The sequence below is a fragment of the Diabrotica virgifera genome, chromosome 7 (genome assembly GCF_917563875.1).
Source record: "Diabrotica virgifera virgifera chromosome 7, PGI_DIABVI_V3a".
NCBI lineage: Eukaryota > Metazoa > Arthropoda > Insecta > Coleoptera > Chrysomelidae > Diabrotica > Diabrotica virgifera.
In genome coordinates this window covers 47,118,176-47,136,233 of record NC_065449.1, presented here as the reverse complement: position 1 = coordinate 47,136,233, position 18,058 = coordinate 47,118,176, and the positions used below count along the sequence as shown (strand labels likewise).

General features: G+C 31.2%; 1 protein-coding gene across 2 annotated transcripts in view; it reads left to right on the top strand.

The window, feature by feature from the left end:
* The window catches only part of LOC114330917 (calsenilin-like), a 454,604-nt gene that overhangs the window by 209,636 nt on the left and 226,910 nt on the right, over positions 1-18,058 (top strand). The gene's annotated exons all lie outside the window — the stretch shown is intronic.

Genomic DNA, 18,058 nt, shown 5'->3' with positions numbered 1-18,058 from the left:
GTGGCGAGCTAAAAATCACCGTTATATCATTTTTTAATTGCACAGAACGTAAAAAAATTAAAAAGATTGGATTCTGAGAGTGAGGGCATTTTGCCTATCTTAACGGGGGGGTACCCTTTCTTTTTATCTTGAGCTATTGTTAGTATCGAATGTGTATCCATGCTTATCTAGTCTCTTACATTCTTCAGCCAGGAGCATTTTCTTCTTCCTGGACTTCTTCTTCCTTCCATTTTCCCTTCTGTTATGAGTCGTAAAAAGTTGTATCTTTGTCCTCTGTAAATATGTCCTAGATAATTCGGTTTTACATTTTTTGATATTTATGAGTACTCTCTCAGCTCCCGTTCTTCTCAGCAATTCGTTGTTGGTCACGTCCTCTGTTTAAGAGATCTTGAGCATTCATCGAAAAACCCACATCTTAAATACTTCTATACCCCTCATATAGATATTCTTAGAACGATCGTAAAGCATACCTTGGGGACAGAGTGCTTTGCAGACTAAAATTATTGTCGCAATTGTTTTAACCAACGCTAATTTCAATTTAAATGCATCAGTTAAATTGCATCAAAGCCGCAGTAAAACAGTGACTAGCGCGTGGGGAGCCATTCATCTAACCTTTTAAAAAATTCGGCGAGAAAAATTGCAAAAATAAATTTGAAAAATCTCTATAACTTGACAAAATATAGAGCCAAGAAGCAAAAGTATTTTGAATTGCCATCTAACATTTCAAATGTAAAGACAGATACTCCTTTTCAGCAATCCACATGATGGGGCAGTCATGAAGTGCCTAAGTGCCTTATCTTTGTCAATTTTATCCATAGTTTGAAACTTTAGTTATTAGTGAAAATTTAACACATTTTTATACCATTTAAATGGTTTAAACCCAGGTGTTTTTGGCAGCTCAGCATTTGAATAACCTATTCTAGCACTGATGATATTTTTATATTAAAAACTTTCTGTGATTTGACATAACCCTTGAAACTATTTTAATAAAATTGTATACCTTGTTAAAAAGAATTTTTCAATAAAATTTTTTCAAACGCATTATGTGCCAAACTAAAGTTATTTTAAGAAGACTGTCCCTTCTTCATAAAACTATCAACACAGAGGTATGTTGCATCAACAGACAACCAACATTAAACAGCAAAATGAAAAACTGGAACATATTCAAATAATTGGTCTCGTGAGTCAATCAACTTAAACCTGCCAGTTAAATCCACTTACGATGTTGAAGATGCAATACAACACCTAACTACTTCAATCCAAAAAGCTGTCTGTACTGCTACGCCAGAAAGCTCCTATAAAGAAAAACCAGGCGGCTCATATCTGGAATAAATGAACAATATGATTCAAGAAAAAAGGAAACTAAAAAAAATTGCAATGTTGTTATGCCTCAAGAAGCAAAACAACTCTAAACAGAGCTATACGACAACTCAAAGAAGCACTAAACTATTACAAAGACGCTAGTCTTAAACATTTTTTGGAAAACCTTTCTGTAAGTGATAATTAAGACTACTCACCATGGACTATGGTAAACAAACTGAAATTCCAACAGTAAACTAAGACTCCTATGAGAACAAAAGTCGATGGTTGCTGGGCTCCTAGTGAAGAAGACCAAGAAAACACTATTGTGGAACATCTTATGTCTGTATTTCAACCTCATAAAAAAGAAGCTCAGTCAGACGACGAGAAACTCATTTTAGAGATACTGGACGGCCCCTTCCGGATGAGTCAATTGACCAAAAAAATAAAAAGTGAAATTTCGTTGAAAAAATATTATAAATATAGTAAAACTATATCAAACCTAACCCCACAACTGAACGTTGAAACATCAAATATATGGTTTATTTTCAACGAATTATTAGATAAAAGCTCACACACAAAGTTGTCTCTAGTGAAATTTTAAAGAGATATCCTTAGAACGATCGTAAAGCATACCTTGGGGACAGAGTGTTTTGCAGACTAAAATTATTGTCGCAATTGTTTTAACCAACGCTAATTTCAATTTAAATGCATCAGTCTAATTGCACCAAAGCCGCAGTAAAACAGTGACTAGCGCGTGGGGAGCCATTCATCTAACCTTTAACCAATTCGGCGAGAAAAATTGCAAAAATAAATTTAAAAAATCTCTATAACTTGACAAAATATAGAGCCAAGAAGCAAAAGTATTTTGAATTGCAATCTAACATTTCAAATATAAAGAAGATTATTTCATTCATAGGAGATTCTGACCAATAGAAAGCTACAGACAGGCAAATTAAGGTGAAAATTCCACACCTGTAATTTTGAACCAATCAAAATACGTTATTTTGACAGATCACCATGGCAACGGAGGTATTTTATCGGAAATTTTTTGCTCGTGGGGTACCCAACAGAGAATTATAGTGGAAATTTTTTGACGTTTACAATAACAGAACATTTTTGACAGACTGGTTTTTATTTGTTTACATAATTTAGTTTTGATTCATATTCTATCACTTGTAGTTACTCAAAACTTATGTAAAATTGAATAATATACTATTTTCTATCTTGAAATGGTATTCCCATGCAACTACAATGAGTAGAAATTATGAATTTGAAAGCCTAAATAATTGCTGACAAAGCTGTGGCGCGCTATTAATCTGTTCATGCAGCTTTGGATTTTCAAATCCAAATTTGGTGTGGAATTTTCTTACCGAATACCACGCGAAGTCAAATTAATATCCGGAAATTTTTTTTTGATCATGAATATTTTTAGAAAATTTCCCTCGTCTGCGACTCGGGAAATTTTCAAAATATTCATGATCTCAAAAAAATTTCCGGAAATAATTTGACCTCTAGTGGTATTACTACTGATAATTTTTGATAATCTCCCATCGTTAAGCATATTACGTCAGATGCCCTTCGTTGCTACGCAAAAATACATTCAGTGACATTAATGACAAATGTTTTAAAAATTATAAAAGTGATGACTTTCAAACGTCAAATACATATTTATAACAACTGTGTGTTTAATTTCACTAATTGGTACTTACATATATCAATTACAATAAAATTTTGGTTTTGAACAGTTTTATTCATGAAATACTCGCAACAAATTGCACTCGAACTCTAAAATTAATATAGAATTTTTGCCCTCGTGATACTTTGACATAATTTCACTCGCCTTCGGCTCGTGAAATTAAAACTGCCAAAGTGACACTCGGGAAAAATTCAATAATTTTAGAGCTCTTGTGCAATTACTACTGATACTCCTTTTCAGCAATCCACGTGATGGGACAGTCATGCAGTGCCTAAGGGCCTTATCTTTATCAATTTTATCCATAGTTTGAAACTTTAGTTATTAATGTAAATTTAACACATTTTTATACCATTTAAATGGTTTATACCCAGGTGTCTTTGGCAGAATCTTTATCAATTTTATCCATAGTTTGAAACTTTAGTTATTAATGTAAATTTAACACATTTTTTACTATTTAAATGGTTTATACCCAGGTGTTTTTGGCAGCTCAGCATGTGAATAACCTATTCTAGCACTGACGATATTTTTATATTAAAAACTTTCTGTGATTTGACATAACCCTTGAAGCTATTTTAATAAGATTTTATACCTTTTTAAAAAGGATTTTTCAATAAAATTTTGTCAAAACCATTTATTTCTCAGCCCGATATTGATGTCCTGCTGATTTTTGAGGCTTATGTGCCAAACTAAAGTTATTTTAAGGTTCATAATGTTCACACCTACTCCAGTTAACATCAACAATGTAAAGCTCATGTCAAATCTGCACGGATCAATCTACCTACTGACAAAATGGCGGGCGAAAAATATTGGATCTCATTTATTTTGTGTCATAAAAGGCATCGCTTTTGATTACTTACATAAACAAGCATTATTTGCTTTGTCTTGTGATGACTCTCCCTTCTTCATAAAACTGTGAACACAGAGGTATGTTGCATCAACAGACAGCCAACATTAACCAACAAAATGAAAAACTGGAACATATTCAAATAATTGGTCTCGTGAGTAAATCAACTTAACCCTGGAAGATCACACCTATTTTTTTTTAAATAAACCGCACACATGGGTATCAGATACCCAATGATTTTTGTGAAGAAATAAAAGCAAGTAAATATTTTATGGTTTCCAGAGACTCTCTAATCACCATTGAATACATAAGAATAATTAAATCAATCATTTTTTTTTCTCTTAATTGTAGTAACACAAAAGAAAAAATATTAAAAAAACCTAAAAATAATTAACAAACAGTTTCTACAAAACCGGAAACATAAATCAAAATATTTTAATTTAATTTAACAACAAAATGGTCTTTCTAAATAAAATATAACACCTTTTGATTATAGAACTCATATTCATTCTTAGTCAGGTATTTCAGTTTCACTCATTTTAGTGACTATATTCATAAGACAGTGTGGCTCTATGCTCCATGCATTATGCTTTATAGCAAGCTGAGTATGCACACTTTGCTTTTCCATCTTTGCCTTTGCAGAAATAACACCTAGTTTGCTTTACTAAATTTGTGGGATGTTGTGTTGTTAGGTCATTAACTTGAACGCACACTTGATCGCAAACCTCACACATGGGTGCTACATACCCTAGCCTGTATTCAATAAATTTTCGTGATTGGAAATATTGCTCAAATGAGACCGCAACTACACACCCGTCCTTGGCAGACTAGAGACTGAATTTAGATAAAGCAACATTACCATTGAAATGCAGCTGCGCAAGCTACATGCAGTTAAGTATCACGATGGGTATCTCATACCCAAGTGTGAGCTTCCAGGGTTAAACCTGCCAGTTAAATCCACTTATGATGTTGAAGATGGAATACAACACCTAACTACTTCAATCCAAAAAGCTGTCTGTAGTGCTACGCCAGAAAGCTCCTATAAAGAAAAACCAGGCTCATATCTGGAATAAATTAACAATATGATTCAAGAAAAAAAGAAACTAAAAAAATTGCAATGTTCTTATGCCTCAAGAGGCAAAACAACTCTAAACAGAGCTATACGACAACTCAAAGAAGCACTAAACTAATACAAAGACGCTAGTCTTAAACATTTTTAGGAAAACCTTTCTGTAAGCGATAATTAAGACTACTCTCCATAGAACATGGTACACAAATTGAAATTCCAACAACAAACTAAGACTTCTACGAGAAAAGTCGATGGTTGCTGGGCTCCTAGTAAAGAAGACCAAGAAAACACTGTTGTGAAACATCTTATATCTGTATTTCAACCTCATAAAAAAGAAGCTCAATAAGCTGGACGGCCCCTTCCGGATGAGTCCATTGACCAAAAAAATAAAAAGTGAAATTTCGTTGAAAAAATATTATAAATATAGTAAAACTATATCAAACCCAACCCCACAATTGAACGTTGAAACATCAAATATATGGTTTATTTTCAACGAAATATTTAGGGGAGTGCATATAGATTTTCACTTCGGAAAAAATCAAACAAGATAGAACTTTTTGTAATTTCATTAAGAAATGTTTAATAAACAACATATCAAAAAGTTCTACTCAAGAAGTGGGTGCTTCATTTTTTATTAAAAAAATTAAATACGAAATTAGATGTTTTTTTTTAAATTACTCAGAAAATATAAATTAAAAAAACTGACTTGACCATTGAAAAATTCAGAAAATTTTACAAAAAACCTTATATAAAGAATTATCTAAAATTAAATCTGTATCTTCTATAATTTTTTATTTATAACGCTAATGTCACCCTTCTCACAAATATTGGCGCACTGTAAACTAGCGTACGGAGAAGTGCACGGTTGAGTTATTTTAATGTAATTCTTTAACTAATGGATCAAATGAAATTTTACAAATTGGACATGAAAGAATAATAATTAAGCTATCTTCTGGTTATAATAATAAATAAAATGTATGGGCATAAGTACGGTGTGGGCGGAAATTGAGCCTTACATGAATTTTGTTTAAAAATGATTTAAACATGTGTAACTAATACAATTTTTCTTATAAAACTCTTAATTTTGCATAACTTACCTTTCTTGTTATTATTAAGCATCTTGCTAAATTATGTTTTATTCAAAAAAATCTCAAAAATTTAAGTCAAATGATATGACGTCTCAAAAAATGTAATTTTTGAAATCTTCGTAGTTTTATAAAATTACCACCACTTTATGACGGTATTACTCAAGTTTGAACAGATCTATTAAAGTTTGATAAGTGCTTTTTAAAGCTTAGGATGTAATCTTTAAAATTCACTAAATTATTTTACTTTAGAAATGAAATGAACTATTTCTTTTGAGAAAATTAAGAAGGATAACAAAAATGTAATACAAAAACCGAAAATTACCAGCTAAAAAAATGTTTATACAAAGTGATCAACACTTTTTTCTGTAAAACTTACCTAAAATACATTTAATAATAAGCTTCAACAATAATATATTTTGAGCAAAAAAATAATTTTTAGCTCTTATACAGTCTGTCTGCGTAACTTGGAACCTATTGGTAACTTTTTTATTATCAGTTTTACGAAAAAAAGTTATTCTGTATAAAATACTCTGCATCGTATATAATCTAAGATGAAATCATCAAATATCAAATTTAATTAATTTTATACGAGGTATGTCAAAACAATAAATTTCACTCAAGAGTAAAGTACCTTTACGTTTCACAATATCGAAAATTGTTATTAAGAAAGTTGTTTGGAATTAAAAAAATTGTTTTAGTGTTCAATAACATCCTTCTTATTAAAATATTAGAGGTTTTAAATACAATTAAAGTCAGAAAACTGCAATATCTGGGACATTTTATGAGGGGCGAGCGTTATAACTTGTTACAATTAATAATACAAGGAAGAGTACAGGGTAGAAGGAGTCGCGGAAGAAGACGCATCTCCTGGTTAAACAATTTGAGAGCTTGGTTTAATTGCACTTCTGCTGATCTCTTTAGAGCAGCGGTATCGAAAGTGCGAATTGCCGTGATGGTTGCCAAACTTCTTAGAGGAGATGGCACATGAAGAAGAAGAAGAATTAAAATATTGTAAATAATAAAGGCACATAACTCTGAATAAAAAAGAATAAAAATTTATATTTTTTACATACCTCGAATAAAATTAAAAAAGTTTGATTCCTGATGGTTGTATCTTAGATTTTAGACTAGGGAGAGCATTTTATGAAGAATAACTTTTTTTTCGTAAAAGTGATAATAAAATAGTTATCATAATTGTAATAAAACGATGATGAGTAGTATTCGTAATTTGAGAAAAAATTGAAAAAAAAACTTTTTCGATTAAAATGATGTAATTTTATATTTATACATAGTTTTTAATTTCAAACAACTTCTCGGAATATCATTTTTTGATATTCTGGAATATAAAGGTACTTTACTCTTTAACGAAATTCATATTTTTGACATAACTCTAATAATAAATATCTATTTAATTCAGGTCTCTTCTTCTTTAGGTGCCGTCTCCATTACTGAAGGTTGGCTATAGTTCTAGCAAATTGCTCTTTATCTTGAGCTGTTGTTAGTATCGAATGTGCGTCCATAGCCGTCGAGTCTCTTGCGTTCTTCAGCCAGGAGCATTTTCTTCTTCCTGGACCCCCTCTTCCTTCCACTTTCCCTTCCATTATGAGTCGTAAAAAGTTGCATCTTTCTCCTCTGTAAATATGTCCTAGATAATTCGGTTTTCCATTTTTTTAATATTTAGGATTACTCTCTCAGCTCCCATTCTTCTCAGCACTTCGGTTGTTGGTCACGTCCTCTGTTCAAGAGATTTCCAGAATCCTTCAAAAACCCCGCATCTCAAAGACTTCTATACCCTCATACTTGTAAGTTCGAGAGTTCATGTTTCCACTCCGTATAGCAACACGAAATAAATGAATGTTTTCACAAATGAGATTTTAGAGCTCAAGATAGGGAAAATTCCCGTATATCCATCCTGGACTCCTATGATATACAGTTTACTTACAGGCAAATTGTCTTCAAAGCTATACAAAATATAAATATTCATGTACCGCTTTAAATGATCTCCAGAAAGCCTCAACTAATTAATTATTGTATTATCATCACAAACACATCTTGTTTTGCTTTAAAACTCAAACAACAGAATTACGGAATTATATGTATATCATGGTAAATAAACTGAGTTTATGTAGCAAAAATATCAAAGTTAACCTCAAAACTGAAAGCTAAAACATCCAACAAATACCTACGTGGTTTTTTTTTTGACGAAATATTAGATAAAAGCTTACGTACACACAAAGTTGTGTCTAGTGAAATTTTAAAGAGATATCCTTAGAACGATCGTAAAGCATACCTTGGGGACAGAGTGCTTTGCAGACTAAAATTATTGTCGCAATTGTTTTAACCAAACCTAATTTCAATTTAAATGCATCAGTCTAATTGCACCAAAGCCGCAGTAAAACAGTGACTAGCGCGTGGGGAGCCATTCATCTAACCTTTAACCAATTCGGCGAGAAAAATTGCAAAAATAAATTTAGAAAATCTCTTGCGGTACACTACGGCTACTTCGGCCTCTCGCTGCGGCCCGAATACATGAATAAAATATTAGAGAAGCTCAGATTTAACCACCAACTATGCGGTTTGGTGAAAACTCAAAGATAAAATAGATTCTAATTCAAGTTTAAGGGTTTTAACCCTCGTGTTACCAGGTTTTTGTGACGTGTGATATAAGTGGGATTAAAAGTGACCCATAAGCCGTTTAGTAAACAGGATATACATTTTGAACTTATTCTATCGTAAAATGGAATATTTTAAGTACGGTAAAAGATTCAGACTTAAAACTTTAGTATGTTTTAATAGATAAAGCATGAAACAATATAGGATACTTACTGTCTGACTGACTGATAACTATCTATAACTTACAAGTTTCGAACTTCGGTCGGACTATAAAAACTTCACATGAATTTTGTCGGACACAATTTCCAATTGATTTTTTATCCTTTCATTAAATTCTCATGCAATAATAAGACTGCTATTTATCACCAACATAATTCCTGCTATTTGACATATTCTACGTGCCGGACTGGTTGAAATGTCCAACATTTTTGTAAGACAGATATTTTTTCATATATTATTATAACGTCGGCTATTGAATAAACTTAAAATACCCTGCTATTTTTCACAGTCATAAATTTGTCAGAATGGCACGTTTATCACGTTCCACAATTCCCAATACCCCTGTTCCAGTGTTTCCATACATCAAAGTTTGTACGACTCGACTCCGTTAAGCTATTAACAAATTTTCAATTTGCTATTAAAAATCTTTTATTTGGTACGCGGGATCCAGGACTATACGCCAGTCAATGAGAGCAAAAACAGGATATTACCTCCGAATTTTATCCTACTGCATTGATTTTAATGAAATTTTAATAAACTAGCGAAAAAAACCTATATATGTAAATCATTTTTGTAGCTTATGAAAAATCAAAGAGATGCCTTTCTTCATAAATCTTCTAGTTATAATACAAAAAGAGATTTCCAATTGATTTTTTACCCTTTCATTAAATTCTCATGCAAAAATAAGACTGCTATTTATCACCAACATAATTCCTGCTATTTGACATATTCTACGTGCCGGACTGGTTGAAATGTCCAACATTTTTGTAAGACAGACATTTTTTCATATATTATTATAACGTCGGCTTTTGAATAAACTTAAAACACCCTGCTATTTTTCACAATCATAAACTTGTCAGAATGGCACGTTTATCACGTTCCACAATTCCCAATACCCCTGTTCCAGTGTTTCCATACATCAAAGTTTGTACGACTCGACTCCGTTAAGCTATTAACAAATTTTCAATTTGCTATTAAAAATCTTTTATTTGGTACGCGGGATCCAGGACTATACGCCAGTCAATGAGAGCAAAAACAGGATATTACCTCCGAATTTTATCCTACTGCATTGATTTTAATGAAATTTTAATAAACTAGCGAAAAAAACCTATATATGTAAATCATTTTTGTAGCTTATGAAAAATCAAAGAGATGCCTTTCTTCATAAATCTTCTAGTTATATTACAAAAAGAGATTTCCAATTGATTTTTTACCCTTTCATTAAATTCTCATGCAAAAATGAGACTGCTATTTATCACCAACATAATTCCTGCTATTTGACATATTCTACGTGACGGACTGGTTGAAATGTTTAACATTTTTGTAGAACAGACATTTTTTCATATATTATTATAACGTCGGCTATTGAATAAACTTGAAACACCCTGCTATTTTTCACAATCCTAAACTTTTCAGAATGGCACGTTTATCACGTTCCACAATTCCCAATACCCCTGTTCCAGTGTTTCCATACATCAAAATTTGTACGACTCGACTCCGTTAAGCTATTGACAAATTTTCAATTTGCTATTAAAAATATTTTATTTGGTACGCGGGATCCAGGACTATACGCCAGTCAATGAGAGCAAAAACAGAATATTACCTCCGAATTTTATCCTACTGCATTGATTTTAATGAAATTTTAATAAACTAGCGAAAAAAACCTATATTATGTAAATCATTTTTGTAGCTTATGAAAAATCAAAGAGATGCCTTTCTTCATAAGTGTTCTAGTTATAATACAAAAAGAGACCTGGAAGTGAAAATAGATTTTTTGGTGCTTGCACAAATCTATGTGTTTAACTTAAAATATCAGAAATGGCCGATTGTACGGATATAATGATTAATATCTATTATCGCCATCGGTCACTAAAGTCATTCATTATTGTACTCACTTGCCCTATTTGCGGTAGTAAAGTAACACTTTATTGCACTGAAAGAAGAATTTTACTTTAGCTGCCGCGAATAATCAAATTAACCGAGATTGAATGTAAGTGGTCGATGGCAGTAATCGAATGGCGAGTATTTGAGTGAACTTAAAATGTATTTACTTTAATTATTAAAAATATTGTACACAATTTACGATATTATTAATTAAACTTATGTCAAAAAGTGAAATTCTGTAGTATTTTGTAATTATATTCATATAAAATAAATTAAAACTTTACCGATTTAGTAATTATTCAATATTGATAACTATCGATTAAAAATCGAAAGCGGCCATCTTGCAAAAGTTATCTGTCATCACTGTCATGAAATTATTATAACGTCTAAAATTTAAAAAGTTCTTAAATTATAAATTGCAAGTAAGTGTTAAAACCAATATCAAATTATTGCAGAAAGTAAAATTGTAGATATTATATTTTGGCATTGTCCAACTGTCAAGCTGTCACTACTTCATTCTTCAGATTTTCATTCGGGGATTATTAAAATTAAACATGATTAATTTTATGAAATAATGAAGATAACCAAATTTAAAAAATTGTGTTATGTTATAATGAGATTTTAAAGAAGTTAAATAAACGACAGATTTTTATTCAATTTATTTATAAATTTTATATTATTTTTAAATATTTACAGAGCCCAAACTCTTACGTAGTCAACTTTAAGGTGCGAATCATCGGAATTCAAATTCCAAGTTGATTTACAATCAAATTATGTCGGCGACAAGAATGTGTGTGTACTTTGTACGCACGCAAGAAGTTATACTTCTACTACATATTATGTGATTTTTAAGACTATACCAAAAATTTAAAAAAATAAAAAAATAAAACGCACACAAACACATTGAAAAATGCCACAAAGAAAAAATGATTTCTGGACGATAATAATTGTTGGCAAAAATTTTAAATACGCATTTGCTGAAAAAAAAATTATATAACAAATATACTTACAATCATAATATGCATAAAAAAATAAAAAAATAAAACTTGCATCGGGAATTGAACCCTTGAATTTCGTGCCGCTTTGACTCGTAATCGAAGCGTAGACTCACTCGTCCAATCGCACATTATTTATTATGTGGAAAAATACGGTAACTGAACGTTTTACTATTTGACAATTGTTTTGAAAATTATGTAGTTTAAATTTTGTGGAAGAAAATATAAAAATATAACAAAACAGTAAGAAAACAATATATTAGATGAAGATTGGTAGAACTTTTGTTGGTAATCAAATTAAGTATGTAAATAAAAGCATTACATACCTTCTAGATAAATAAATCTACGCCAAAAAATCATAATTTAGAAATAAAAATCGAACCTAATTTGGGATTTCTCTCTAAAATCCGCATTCTTGAGAAAATAAATGTATGTATTTCAACCTAATCCAAATGTATAATTACAATATGATTATAATAAAAACTAGGTACTTACCAAATTAGAATGAGTTTTCCTTGTCCAAAATAGTCCAAAAGTCCAACAATATAGATATATGAAAACTATTTAAAAAGGCAGTATAACTATTAACTAACTTTTGTTTGTTGTTTCTTTTCACACAAATTTTAAAACGCAACAACCATAAATAATCTAACTACAGCTGTGCCACAGCCACCATATTGAATAATTTTTGACATGTCATTTGAACATCCAATCAGAACAAAGTTATAATGCGCATGCGCCCGGTCGCTAGGTTTTCCCATATAAAAATTTACCCTCTATCGCCGGTAAAGAAGTATAACTTCAATAAAATTTTGTATGCACCACGTCAGTAAAGAACTCTTTATTGAACTCGTCTGTTACTCGCCTCGCTCGCTACGCTCGCTCTTCTCGTAATATCAGACTCGTTCGACAAATAGTCACTTTACTGACTTGGTACATAAATAACTATTATAGTACTTGAAAACACCTTTAATTAAAACGAGCACTGATAAAAAATGTCGATTACACTCAAACTAAGCGAGCTATGGTGCAAAAATTGATAACTAATTTATTTTAAGATAAAATGCGAAGTATATTTTTAACCCCTCATCCACCAGATTTAATTGCATTATTACTTCTACACTACCTTTTATTACAGTGTTAAAACTATGTTCAATAAAATGGATGGGTTTAATGCATGGTTTTTGAAAAAAATAAGATCAAAAATTATAGAGAGCATTTTTACATTTTCTTAAAATCTCTTCCTTTTTCTCAATGTAACTCAAAAATGAAAACGATAGATAGTCCAGAGAAATAAGATTTTTCTCGTGACACATCCCCCTCCAGGCCGAAACCAAATTTTTTGTGTAGTATGGACATCTATATTAATAACCTTTATGTTTCCTGCAGCCTATTTTGATGATATACATAGTTATAAACAAATGAAGATAAAAAAACGGTAAATTTTCGCTTTTTTCGTCTATAACCAAAAAGTTAAGCATTTTAAACAAATTTGAGAGTAAAAATCTCATAAATCGTCTAAAAAATTTCAATATCGCGTTCGCTGAATATGTCTATCCTTATTGGTTGCTTAGAAAATTGCAAAATAAATCATAAATTTTGAGTTTATATAAATATTAATAACTTATGTAAAAATTAACTTAGAAGCTTCTTATTACACGAATTGCTGAGACTTCTGGTGCTTGAATTATATTTTAAATTTCAAAGCAATTGGTCGAATAGTTTAAAAGTTATTTAATTTGTGTATCCCAAATTCATTTTTTTTTTGCAATATTATACTCAGAAAATTATGAGGTTACAGTAAGACTTCTGACAGTTTATGGAAGAAGAACATTGATACTACTGACTTAAAAAAAATATGACAAAAAGTAATTTTAAACAGTGTAAAATTATTTTGCATAAACACGTCGATTTTTTTCTTAGTTATAAACAATTAGAATGACTCTTTTACCATTACCCGTAGAAAAATTATTTTTTCATATTTGGAAAGACTGGATTTTTATAGACATTTAAAAAGAAAAACAAGTGTCCTAGGACAATTAGGGACGAAGTTAGCCCCCCCTTTTTTTAATTCACATGTTTTTGCAAAATAATTTTGCAGCATTTAGAATTATTTTTTGTCATTTTTTTAAATTAAATTATTAGTATAAATCTTCTTCTTTCATAAACTATCCAAAGTATTACTGTAACTTCATCATTTTCTGACTTATAGCGTTGCAAAAAAATTAATTTGGGATAAACAAATTAAATACCTTTTAAACTACTCGACCAATTGCTTTGAATTTTAGGGTATGATTTAAGCACCAGAAGTCTCAGCATTCCGTGTAATAAGAACGTAAGTTAAGTTTTACATAAGTTATGAATATTTATAATAACTCAAAATTTATGATTTATTTTGCAATTTTCTAAGCAACCAATAAGTTTTTTATACGATTTATGAGTTTCTCCATCTCAAATTTGTTTAAAATACTTTACTTGTTTATAACTATGTATATCATCAAAATCGGCTGCAGGAAACATATAGGTTATTAATATAGATGTCTATACTACTCAAAGAATTTGGTTTCGGCCTGAAGGGGGTTGTGTCATCAATAGGATATTTTTTCCTTATTTCTCTGAACTAATACAGTAATGAAAGACAAAACAAAATTGTTATCTAAAAAACCCTATATTTTTGTACTGTTTCTTTTTTTCGTATCTCTTATTATTTTCGAGTTACATGGAGAAAATTCAGATTTTCAAGAAAATTTATAAATGGCTCCTGATTTTTTTTAAACCATTTTCGACCCATTCACTTTTTAAATATAGAAATAAAACTATAATAAACGGTAGTATAGATGGAAAAACGATGCATTTACATTCTGGTTGACGAGGGGTTAAATATCCTTTTTATTTTTTTCTTAAATTATGACATGTAATTGACTCGTACTGACAGTACTAGCTTTGAAGCTCTTTTCAAGTACTACAAAAGGTATCGGTAGCATGATACATTTATCTGCTATTTCAAGTTAAATACACCGATTTCAGCATGCACCAAAAGAAAAATCTTTTTTCATTTGCTGTGTCTTTTTTTCTATTATAACTACGAGTAGATGAAGAAAGATATATGAAGAAATTAATCTCTCTGATTTTCCATATGCTACAAAAATGTTTTATATAATTTTCTTTGTTAGATGCATAATTTTTAAGGTATGCAAAAAACCGTCCGAAAAAGGTGTCGTTTTGCAATGAAAATGGCAAATTTTCAACCACGAATAACTCAAAAAGTATTGAATTTAAAAAATTTATAGAACCGTTTTTGCTTAAAGGATGTGGGAACCACCCCTAAGATAAAAGCGCAATAGGATATAGGGTAGACTTTGTTTCTTGAGCTATTATATCCTTACGGTGAAAATATCAAATAAATTGATGCAGTAAAATGGAATTCGGAGCCAAATACCCTCACTATAATAAAATCGATCATAATAATACAAAACTCTCACAGACCAAAGTTTATGTAAACTGTCCAGTTCTTTTTCGAGATAAATAGAGCGTTCCATACTTAAATATACTCAGTATATCTCCTAGATATATTTTTCAGGGAAATTAAGAAAAATTAAATTTAAAATTAAAATTAAGGGAAATGAAAAAATTCTATTGTTGTCGAACTCAAAACGAACGTAGCAAGAATAAAAAATGTTATACTAGACAATTCTTTTAAAAAAACCTTTTGGAAAAAGATGGGGTATTTGTGAAAGGTACAAGAAATCCTTAAAGATGCTCCGACAACATGGTGGCAATCCCTCCGCTCAGCATCCCCAAGATTGATGGAAGGCCGAGAAAAATTGAGGAATATCGGAAAAGCCGATTCGAGCTGAAAAAGTAAATATATTTATAAAGTGTGAATGTTTGGGTTGTAAACTTCAAAATACCTCCGTTAGGTAGGCAGGTCGATTTTTAAATTCAGTTCTGCTTTCATTTTGGATAACCCCAACTATCGTGACGTCACATAACGTCGTGAATATCCATGTGCTTTTTAAATAGAAACCTATATTTTTTCTGTCAAAATTAAGTACATAGATAATGATATTTTAAAAACATCAGTATTACCACAAAGTTAGTAGTTACCCGGTAGTTTTCGTTATATTAGGTGTTAAAATTAAAAACAAAAATTGTTAGACAGTTTTAGAAAACTATGTGTATAATTTTTCACAACTAACGTATGACATTTTTTCAGATGTATCCTCATTTAATCTAAAAGATACCGTAACTACTACCCTAGATAGAGACCCTAAGATGAAGATAGTCTGCAAAGATTAGTCCACAGATTTAACATAAGAGTAAAAGAATTGGACATGACGATTTCATCTCAAAAAACTAAAACAATAGTAATCAGTAAAGAACCCATCAGATGTAAAATAGAAATTTATGGTATCAGTATTGAACAAGTAATGGAAATAAAATACCTTGGAATTACATTGCCAAGCTAGGGAGACCTAGACAAAGAAGTCAGAAATGAAGTACAAAAAGCAAATAGATTGGCAGAAAGCCTCAATAACACTATCTGGCCAAACCGACATATTAACATTGAGATGAAGTCAAGAATTTATAAAGCCAGTGTCAGTAAGACCCATACTGACATATGCATCAACAAGACCCAATACAGCGACAACAAAATGACTAATGGAAACGGCAGAGATGAGAGTACTGAGAAGAATTACAGGAAATACGCTGAGAGATCGAAAATGGAGTGAAGACATTAGACGACAATGTAACGTACAGTATATAAACGAATGGACACTAAATAGAAAAAAAGAATGGAATAACCACAATATGCAGAATGGGGGAGCCACGTATGGTCAAAATAGCAAGAGCTCTTTTATCAAATGGTAGAAGAAGTATTGGCCGAGCGCGCAAAAGATGGAGTGACAACCTTCCATAGAGGTATTTATCTGCTAATAAATAAGCAGAATGGCTTATAAAGAGAAATAATGAGAAGAAAAGGCACTGTAAATAAACAAAACTGTCTTTCGGTTCTGGGCACGAACAAAAAATACCACTGGATGATGAAAGCAAGTACCCAATTCTCTTAAAAGGTTAATTGGCAGGCATTATTGGCATAAAAAAATTGGCTTAGATTGGCATAAAAATTGGCAGATGCTGTTTTTTGGTATCAACAAAACAGAGCTATGTACTCCCCATTGAGAGGCGACCGTTCGTAATTATTTGATCGAAATATTTCCAGATCAATCGATTTGGACTAGGGGCTTCATATATTGGCCAGCTAGATCCACAGACCTTACTCCGCTGGATTTCTTTTATTTTTTTTTTATATACATATTATCAAAAGTCTATGTCACTCGATTTAATAAAATCGATAAACCGAAGGAAAGAGTTTGTACTGAAATGCATGCCATTTGACCTGAAACTCTTCGAAACGTGCTGCGTGAATTTAAACAAAATTTGGCTTATTAGTGAAAAGTGAGGAGGTCTTAATTTCCGCATCTTATTTAAATTTTTTGTCTTTCTTCCAGATAGGCATAGAACAGTCTATGGCAGATAGAGCGATTGAAGAAAACGAATAGGTGAATAGAAAACGATGGCGAGCGAAATGTGGGATGCGGAGGAGACCGTAGGAACCCCACTGCTTATATACAGGGTGTTTGGTAAAGAATGGACCATAGCTTAACCTTAGATTCCTGAGGTTAAAATAGGTCGATTTAAGCTAACTTATCTTAGTACGAAAGTTAATAATAACCGAAATACAGGATGTCAAAGTTAAACTTTTCTTTTATTTATTCTTGAATATTTCCTAACAGGCATGGGATAATAACACGAAATTTGGCAAGAGGGGAGGTTTTTTTGGGACGAGAAATTTAAACTCGCCACCAAAAATGATCGATTACTTAGAGGGCGCCACATACGCCTTTCAGCGCTCATTTAATATGTTCAAATTTTTTTATTACCCACTCTACATACTTTTCAAATCAAACCTTTTATTCTCTTAATATTTTTACTTAAGAAAGGTATACTACGTTCATCTCTCTAAACTCAACTCTTTTCGAGATAAACGCATTTTAAATCTACGATACAACATAACTTATTGCAAAATATCATTGTAGTTACACCCGAAAAATAAAGTTGAAACCATAATAATTGTGGAAGTTCTCATATTTTTATGTATGCATCGCAAATTCCATTTAAAGAAATTTGCGATACATTTTTATAAATTTTTGTGCTTTTAAGTCATTTTTCGGGTGTAACTACAATGATGTTATGCAAAAAATTATGTTGCCTCGCAGATTTAAAGTGCGTTTATCTTGAAAACGGTTGAGTTAAGCAAGATGAATGTAGTATACCTTTTTGAAG